We start from the raw sequence: 9,846 nt of genomic DNA, 5'->3' as shown, positions 1-9,846 counted from the left end.
CTGCAATGCCCAGGCACCTACATAGGATGCAGGATTCCCAAACCAGGCTTTTCTTATTTACATCTCAACACCCAAGAAAGTAACTGTTTGCAGATATTTTTTTTGCTCAACATCTTTTGTCCTCTATTAAATAGGATTCAACAAACTACCTTCTCCCCTTTCCTGGCTTAGTGCTGGATTTCCATTCTTGTGAAATTCATTACAGAGTAGCTAAATTCCACTTGTTCCTGTTTATTTTGCCATCTGTTGAAATTTTTCTCGTACCCACCAAATGTCCTTTTCTGAATTATAAAATCTTTATCTGGAGTTAACGCTGTGGTGCAGCAGAAATGAATCCAACTAGTATCCATGAGGACTCGGGTTCCATCCTTGACCTTGTTCAGTGGGTTAAGGATCCAGTGTTGCCATGAGCTGTGGTGTAGGTCACAGACCCAGCTCAGATTCTGAGTTGCTCTGACTGTGGCGTAGGCTGGCAGCTGTAGCTCTGATTAGACTCCTAACCTAGGAACTTCCATATGCCTAGGGTGCTGTCCTAAAAGGCAAAACAAAACAAAACAAAACTTTATGTGGATCTGGGACATTTTCCAGTATCAAGAACCAGTGGCATCTAACAGATTTGCCAACAGCAAATTCAAGGGTTGTTTGTGTCTGAGCTTGGGCAGAGAGGCAGCCACGCTGCAGTCACGGGTCTGTAACTCAAAGGCAGTCTTGCCTAGGGAGTGGTGAGGGGTCTCCACGTTCCCTTACAGCTCCTACACTCTTTGTTTCATGCCCCAGCTGGGCCTCCGCCCCCTACTTTCTTCCTACTGAGATCTACTTCTAATTTTTATTTCCAGGCCAGAAGTCTTACTTCCCTTTTCAGCAAGTGGTGTGTGAGCCGCAGAATTCACTTTGCTCGGATCAGGGGAAATCAGGCCTGGAATCCGTCATTTCCAGGTTCCTAAGCAATATTTTGCTACTTAATTTTAAAAAATATTAGGATGCTAAAAGAGTAGATCTTAAAAGTCCTCATCACAAGAAGAAAGTTTTTTCTATGTACAGTGACATTGTCACTGGACATTTTATGGTTATCATTTTGCAATGTGTACAAATAGTGAATAATTATGCTGTAAACTTGAAACTAATATAATGTTATATGTCAATTATACCCCAATTAAAAAAAAGTACGTCATAAAACTTCTTCTCTGTTTTACATTTTCTGAGGTTTTTCTGTATAAGAAACTATAGAGAAGTGCATTTAAGTGCAGTGAAAATGCCTGTACAGGTGAAAAATTAATTACTTTAACTTAATTTAAATTAAAAAGAGGTACAGCACCTTTTACTATAAAAGACTGAAGAATATACTTTTATATATTGGTAAAGAGTTTCCACTCAGAAACTAATTCAAGATAGCCAATAAATTCATTTTTAGAAATGATTACTGTAAGCAAGCTATCATGTTTTTTAAAGTTCCCTATATGTAATGAGAGACGCACTTATTCATAGATAAAGAACTTTAGTTAAACTTTGCAGTACTGTTTTTATGCTATATTGGCATTTGTACATTAAGTTCATTGATATTTTACATGAAAATTCAGAACTATGTCATTCAATGATAAGTAAAATATTATTCTTTTAAAGTTTGTCTATCTCAACTATGGTATTTATTTTAAATGATTTAGAGACAAGGAGTGTTTTTTGTATGCTTTTAAAGTTTATTTTTTAGTGAAATGATGGCAATCTTCTCTCAGAATTGACCTGAGATGAAGAGAATACTCATTGCTGGTCATTTGATTATTTGAGGAAATAAAACAAAATGAAATTTATTCTTTAATTTACATAGAGTAAAATTCACCTTTTTTTTTTTTTTTGGTGGCTTGTTGCCTAAGTTTTGACAAGTAAAAAGACAAAAAGGATCCTGGAAATCAGGATATAGAACAAGACTCTCACTCCAGAATTTCCCTGTGCTGCTTCTTGTAGGCAAACCTTCCCACCCTAATGTTGGCAGCCACTGTTCTATACTTTTCTGTCCCTACAGTTTTCTTTTCTAGAATGTCATGTACAGGAATCATATAGTCACGTTTTTGTTTTGTGGGTTTTTTTTTTTTTTTTGTCTTTTTAGGGCAGCACTCCGGCATATGGAGGTTCCCAGGCTAGGGGTCCAATCGGAGCTACAGCTGCCCTCCACAGCGACAGCAACGCCAGATCCCAGCCGCGTCTGCGGCCTACACCGCAGCTTAAGGCAACTCCGGATCCATAACCCACTGAGCGAGGCCAGGGATCTAACCCGCAACCTCATGGTTCCTAGTTGGATTTGTTTCTGCTGTGCTGTGCCACAACGGAAACTCCAGTCACAAAATTTTGAGTTTAGCTTCTTTCGCTTAGCTTGGTAGTTCTCAACCGAGCACCATCTTGTCTCCCACAGAGGGTGTGTGGCAGATTCGAAGACAAATTTGGTTGTAAAGTCTGGGAGGAGTGGAGGAGCGCCGCCTGATCTAGTGGGAAGAGGCCCACCTTTAGCAACCCAGTATTAAATGCTTTCTTGCTCCTACAGTACAGGGATAGCATCCCCTGCAAAGAACCTCTTTCTAAAACATCAGTGGTGCTAAGGCTAGAAACACTAGCTTAGCACTGTGCTCTTGAGATGCATTCATACTGTGGCGTATATTCTTTCAGTGGTTCATTCTTTTTTACCTGCTGAACAAAATTCCACCGTATGAATGTGTTTTAGTCTTTATCTATTTACCTGTTAAAGAACAACTTGGTTGTTACCAATTTGGAGCAATTACGAAAGTTTTCAACTGAACTTAGTACTATAAGTAGGACTGTTTGGTCATATGGTAAGTGTGTGTTTATCTATAAGAAATTCCAAACTATTTCCCAGAGCAGCTACACTGTTTATTTTGCCTTTCCACCAGCAGCATGTGAACAATCCAGTTCCGTATCTTTGGCAGCACTTGGTATTTCTATTTGTTTGTTTTAATTTAGCTGCTTTAATTGGTGATTCTGGTTTTGTTTTCTTTCTTTCTTTCTTTTTGACAGTGCCCACTGCATGTGGAAGTTCCTGGGCCAGGGATCAAACCTGCACCACAGCAGTGATCTGAGCCACGGCTGTGACAATGTCAGATCTTTTAACTGCTAGGCTACCAGGGAACTCCTCTAGTAGGGGTTTAGTGATATCTCATTGTGGTCTTAGTTTTGTCTGCTTTGGTTAAATTTTTTTTTTTGTATTTTATAGTTTAATGCACCTTTTCGGAGATTACAAAAATGGTATTGAGTAAACAAAGGACTGAACAGCTAGTGCCAAGTTACTAATGCCATGGAGCTACCCTTCGTTCTGTCTCGCGGTGGAGCTGCTGATCCTTTACAGCTTCCGTCTTAAGGGAGATCAGTATTAGACACACTGATCTTCAGGGTCTTCAGGACCAGCCAGTCAGGGACTGGAGCAAAGGCAGATGAGGAGGGGAAACCATTCCCTTTCCACCTGTAACTAGGGCGTTATCTGTCCAAGTCACGCCTTCCTGGGAGTTCACAGGAAGGGGACAAAGTCCGGATGCCCACAGTCCTCCGGGGACAGGATCTGGCAAGCAGTGAATTGCACAGTAGCAGTTCCCGAGCAAAGCACAGCAAGACTGTTTCTTAGAGGCAAGTGTTTGTCAAACGGTTCCCTCTACTGGCTGGCTGCTGGAAGTACTTCCAAGAAATCAGAGAGGAACCAATTTACTACCTGCTCCAAAATTTACTGTTATTCCCATCTTTAGCAACCTAGTATTAAATGCTTACTTGCTCCTTTTCCTTCTTTTTCCATATTACTTTCATCAGATATTAAACCCACCTCCCGTGTCCCTAAATCAGGAGTGTGGATGAGGAAGGAAGCCTATGATTTAATGCACAATGAACTAGAAGTTTGCCCTCAGCAATAAATAAGCATCTGTATCGCCCCGTCATGCTCCTAGCGTCCAGGTAGGAGGAGCAGATAGGGGGCCCCACCTCTGCTGTGACCATGCCTTCTTTATCTGGGCCCTGCCTTCTCACCTGCACACAAAGCTCCTGGTGTGCAATGGGAACAAAAGAATCTCAGAAAACTAGTCTTGAAACTCTGTATTAACAGTGACTCTGCAAGACTGCCCAGCGATCTTAACTAGTCTTCTGCTAATAGGAGTTCCCACGTTTATGACGTAATGACAGAGGAGCCCAATTTGGGATCCAGACAGTTTGACATTTTACTCCCCACAGCTTAACTGGAAACTTGGTGCCAATGGCCTTTACCTTGTGAATATGGGTCCAGCATGTCCAGTAGTTCACTCACACAGCCCGGAAACAGCCCAAGGTGACCAAAAGTGCTAAGCTGACTCTGACTCCTAGAGAAACTGGAACTAGCTAGCACAGGCCTCAGAGTTCTTAGGACCACACTGTTTCATTTACACCTGTCCTAGTGCTGAACTTCCCCAGGACCAGAGACATTTAATTTACAGTCCAATTTAGTTCATTTCCTTTCAAATGCAGGTAACTGCAAACAAGGCTTTCAGAGAGCTCAGAAGATGGTGTGGTTTCTACTCCGGCTTTCTTAGTACCAGGCATTCCTCCTTTTACATTTTCTCGGGTGTGGTGGTGGGGCTTACTTCTTCATAAAACATCACTGTTGTCACACACAATGATGGGTGACCTCTGCTCAGGGATTCCTGAATTTAGGCGTGAATGTGAATTCGGAACTCACCCTCAGTCCTGGGTCTAGCTCTGAGTTAATCCCACTCTGCACATCCATGTCTGATTTCTCTGCACCCGGACCAAGAGCCTATCGCTCCTGGGTGTCATTTCCTCATTTCAGTTAGAGATAATGACCCATCTACTTTATTTATTTATTGTCTTTTGAGGGTTACATCTTTGGCATATGGAAGTTCTCAGGCTAGGGGTCAAATTGGAGCTGCAGCTGCCAGCCTAAGCCATAGCCACAGCAACATGGGATCCAAGACACTTCTGTGACCTACATCCCAGCTTATGGCAACATCGGATCCTTAACCCACTGAGTGAGGCCAGGGATCTAACCCCAAGTCCTCACGGATACCATTCAGGTTCATTATAGCTGAGCCACACCAGGAGCTCCCAAAGTTGTCTTTTCTAATATCACCTCTAGTTTGGGGGCAGTTTCAGGCTATCGTGTGTGACCTGTCTGCTCTGGCTAAGTTGGCCTATTGACTGCTTGTGGCTTTCTAACTTTTTGCCTTTACCACTTAACAGGTTTCCTTAACTCTATAATTATCCATATGTTTTCCTTCCCTCAAGGCACAGCTTGAAATCCACAAGTCTGTGTAGGCTAATTCCGTTACAGGTTTTGAGGCCCTCAGTGTTCTGGTTATTTTTTTAAACAAGTACCTATTGAGTATCTACCGCAGCATCCATCTCACTGCACGAGAATTGCAGGTGGATGAAAATACTTGTGAGGTTGCTTCAGTTACTCCTTGTCTGAAAACTGCTCATCTAAGTTAAGGACGGGTAACAAATGTGCCCCAGCCTGCCCTTCAAGTTTCCTGGTGAATTCTAATCACCATATAAAATGGGCCTCTCCTCCAACCATGGGATGGCACAATATGGTCAAAGCAGGGCGTGGGTAAGCAGTAAGAGGAATTCCTTAGCACCAGATCAGTCCTGAAAGATCACATGTTCACAGCAGTGTGCAAGAATTTTGCCTCAAGAATACTGGAAAGACTGTGGCCAGGGCAGCAAGCCATCTGGTCCACAGTGATGTACCTGGGGCCAGCTGTCCAGGGAGGTAACCACAGAGGCCCCGACAGGCCTTGTAAGAGGTGACTGGGCTGTAATGATTGCTCTTCACAAACCCAGTTTCGCATTTGTTCAGTGTTCCCTTAAGGACCTAAATTCCTGAATTCAAAAATGTGCTTGGGGGAATTCCTGTCATGGCTCAGTGGTATCAAACCCAACTGGCATCCATGAGGATGTGGGTTTGATCCCTGGCCTCATTCAGTGGGTTGTGGATCTGGTGTTGCCCCGAGCTGTGATGTAGGTCGTAGATGTGGCTTGGATCCCCCGTTGCTGTGGCTGTGGCATAGGCTGGCAGCTGAAGCTCCAACTTGACTCCTAAGCCTGGAAACTTCCATATGCCACAGGTGCAACCCTAAAAAACAAACAAACCAAACAACCCCCACCACCACCACCAACAACAACAAAAAAACCCACAAAAAAACAAAACTGTGCTTGGAAAACTTTTTTTTTTGTCTTTTTGCCTTTTCTAGGTCCGCTCACGCGGCATGTGGAGGTTCCCAGGCTAGGGGTCTAATAGGAGCTATAGTCGCCGGCCTACACCAGAGCTACAGCAATGCCAGATCCGAGCCGCGTCTGCAACCTACACCACAGCTCATAGCAATGCCGGATCCTTAACCCACTGAGCAAGGCCAGGGATCGAACCCGCAACCTCATGGTTCCTAGTCAGATTCATTAACCACTGCGCCACGACGGGAACTCCGGGAAAACATTTTTTTGACCAAACAGCAAGTCTTTCCGGGTCAAAGAGGTGTCTTTTCTTCTGAACTGTCTCATCTGTTACAGTGCTGAGAAGCAGGTACTCAGCAAAGACTTCTCACTATCAACAGGCACCTGGTGTCACCAGGAAAACCAAACTGAAACCAGAAACCATGATGAAATCAAAATTAGCGCTAGCTTTTAAGTCACTATAGAAATGAGATTTCCTTCCACACAACCCTGCTTCTATGGAGCAAATAAGCAGCAGGCACAGGAGAAATGCCTAAAGAATATTCTATTGAGAAACGCAAACGATCAACTGAGGCCACAGTATTCCCCTTTATTTCAGCTGACTCAAACAGGCTCAAACTACAGACAGCAGATTACAAAGCAAAGAACAGTCTGAATGGTCTGAATACAATAATGAAGGCAGCAGCTAGGATTTAATTCTTAAAATAAGTGGGTAGTGTTTGTTTTAAAGATTTTATCACATTTATTGGCAGCAGCCCAATGTAGGTAGTTATTATCACTCAGATGGAGTGAGACTGGGAGCTTTTTTATGCAGTTTGCACAGGTCACACTGCAGTGAGTGGAAAGGGAGCGGTCAACCCATTCCTACCACGCTCTAACCTGTGGATTCTAACCATGGTTCTCTACTGACCCTAAATCCAGGCTCTTCAGGTAGGAAGGGGAGGGACTGTAGGTCCTTTGTTCACATTGACACAGGCGGAAAACAGCAACTGAAAACCCAAAGAAATTCTTAGCAAAAGTTTAGAATCTTACCAAAGGATTTCAAGATAATTTAAAGAAATCTCTACGAGGAAGGGGGATCACCAGCCTTGGGCTTAATTTCTCTCTCTCTCTCACTTTCTCTGGCTCTGACTATCAGGGATGGAGCCCCCGAGGCTCTCACCTGGCAACTCTCACAGCCCCACATCTGGCAGTGCCTCCCCTGGAGGGGGGATGGGTAGAGGTAGGAGGTGGGTGCCACTGTTTGTCAGGAGGCTGGACACACCTTTGATGCAGAATCATTACTTACACAGGACATCCTTACAATTTCCTTATGGGTCACTTACATTTTATCACTTCCTATTGGTCATTAGAGCAGGCGACTTTCAAAGAAGGGCTGGTGTGCAGGTGGACAGTATAACTGGGGCGAGAAATAGCTGCTACTGCACAACATGCTCTTCTCTATGGTACAAGGAGGGGGGAGCCAGGGGGGAGGGGTAGAGGTAGAGAGGCTGTCCATGCTATCGATGTACGTTGGCTCACCCTTCTGTAATGTTCAGGTTTGATGAACCTCAGTCAAATAAAGCTAATTAGGATGGGTGTGCCTGCTGGACAGAAGAAATCCAATGTCAAATGTGAAAGATTTTGTGGATTTCCATCTGCGTGTCATCCAGCACACTGCTTCCTTTTATCTTCTTGAATTGTGAAGAATAGTTTTCCATTGACTTTATCATTCCTTGGTTTTGAATTGAACACTGTGAAGCTGCAGCATCAGCTTAGAAGGGCTTCCATTTCTTCTGTCCAGCAGGCATGCCCATCCTAATTATCTTTATCTAACTGAGGTTCATCAAATCTGAACATTACAGAAGGGTGATCCAACACACATTGAATGCATGGATGGCCTCTCTATTGAGTTGTGTTATTCTGAGGGCGTATGTGCCACGTATTACTGAGTTATCAAGAAGGAGGTTTATAAATAGTTCACACACAAACCAGCTTCATCAGGGCACTTCTGTTCACTCACAAGTTCATGGGACAGGATCCTGCTTGTAAACAGGATTCCAAGTGGTATTCTTTGGAAGTTTTTATTTATTTTCATTTTTTAAAGTTTTATTGAAGTATAGTTGATCTACGAGGTTGTGATAATTTCTACTGTACAACAAAGTATTTCAGTTATGTATGTATGCACATCCATTCTCTTTCATATTCTTTTCCCACACAGGGTATCACAGAATATTGGGTAGAGTTTCCTGTGCTGTGCAGCAGATCCCCCTTGGCCAATCATTTCATATACTTCCATGTGTATATGTCAATCCCAAGCCCCTGGTCCATCCCTCTCCCCACCTGCTCCTTCAGTCAATGTAAGTTTTTCAGTCTTTGAGTCTCTGTTCTGCAAATAAATTCATTTGTATCCTTTTTTAGATCCCACATAGTGATCTCCTTACACAAACCAACTTCATCACCACAATTCCTTCACTCACAAGTTCATGGGACAGGATCTTGTTTGCAAACAGGATTCCAAGTGGTATTCTTTTGGGATTATAGATACAGTACAGTAGGAATATCTACCTCATAAGTGTCACAGGAAGATTCAATCATGAATACTCGAAATAACATGAGCCATTACTGATAGGGATGGAGTAGGCACAGGTAGTTTTAGAAGTCCCAATAAAGGACCACAGATAACAAAGGAAACAGGGGACATTGAGAGATCACTATAAGTAAATAAATTGCTCAAAAAAGCCATCAGAACAAGGCAAGCTTGCTTGACTAGCGGAAGTGCAAGAATTGCCTCAGGTCATTGGGCAGGGGATGGGACCAAGGGCTAGAGTTTGAGGACTGCCCTTCTGCTGATTTGAATACACACCTTACCTGGTACCAAGAAGGAGCTGCTACTCCCAGAAAGGAAGAGGCAGGCTTTCCAAGCCCCACTCCCTTTGCAGGATAAAACTGTAGCCCATGAGATCCTTGGGGTAGAGGTTCCTTGCCTGTCCACTTGCATCTCTCACAAGCATCCTATCATAATAAATCTATTTCTTGCCTATCACTTTGTCTCTTGCTGAATTCCTTCTGTGCAGAGACATGAAGAACCTGAACTTCAGTGAGTCCAGACACCGGGTGAGTGATTCTAATTTAAAACCGTGGGTTCAATGGAGTTCCTGTCGTGGCTCAGTGGTTAATGAATCTGACTAGGAACCATGAGGTTGTGGGTTCGATCCCTGTCCTCGCTCAGTGGGTTAAGGATCCTGCGTTGCTGTGGCTCTGGCAGTCTCCAATTGGACCCCTAGCCTGGGAACCTCTGTATGCTGCAGGTGCAGCCCTAGAAAAGAAAAAATGAATAAATAAATAAAAATAAAGGAAACAAAACTGTGGGTTTAGGCCGGGTTCGAGTCCTGGCACATGGGTTCGAGTCCCAATCTGTGTTCTGGCTAGGTTCAGGCTGTTAGTGCTGTCAGTTTCATTAGTAGGAGCCAGAAAAGCTGGAGAATGAATGAGAGAGACTATGTGTTATGCTAATAAGATGTGGACTTCTGTTGAGCCTTCTAAAGAAACTTGCTCTAGGTATTTATCAATTCACTCAGAGAAGCACCTCTCTTCCAGGCAGAGTTGAAAGTGCTGGAAAGAGGCAGGGACTAAGACACACTCATGTTTGCACTGGAG

At 43.5% G+C, this 9,846-nt stretch overlaps 1 non-coding gene across 1 annotated transcript; it reads left to right on the top strand.

The window, feature by feature from the left end:
• The first annotated feature begins 1,702 nt into the window (after nt 1-1,702).
• LOC125110435 (small nucleolar RNA SNORD2) lies at nt 1,703-1,771 on the top strand. Its single transcript, XR_007130619.1, has one exon. It is a non-coding gene; the product is annotated as a small nucleolar RNA SNORD2 (small nucleolar RNA).
• Nucleotides 1,772-9,846: the final 8,075 nt, after the last annotated feature.

The sequence above is a fragment of the Phacochoerus africanus genome, chromosome 10 (assembly GCF_016906955.1).
Source record: "Phacochoerus africanus isolate WHEZ1 chromosome 10, ROS_Pafr_v1, whole genome shotgun sequence".
NCBI lineage: Eukaryota > Metazoa > Chordata > Mammalia > Artiodactyla > Suidae > Phacochoerus > Phacochoerus africanus.
Note: the sequence above shows the minus strand (reverse complement) of the source record. Positions and strands in the feature narration are given on the sequence as shown.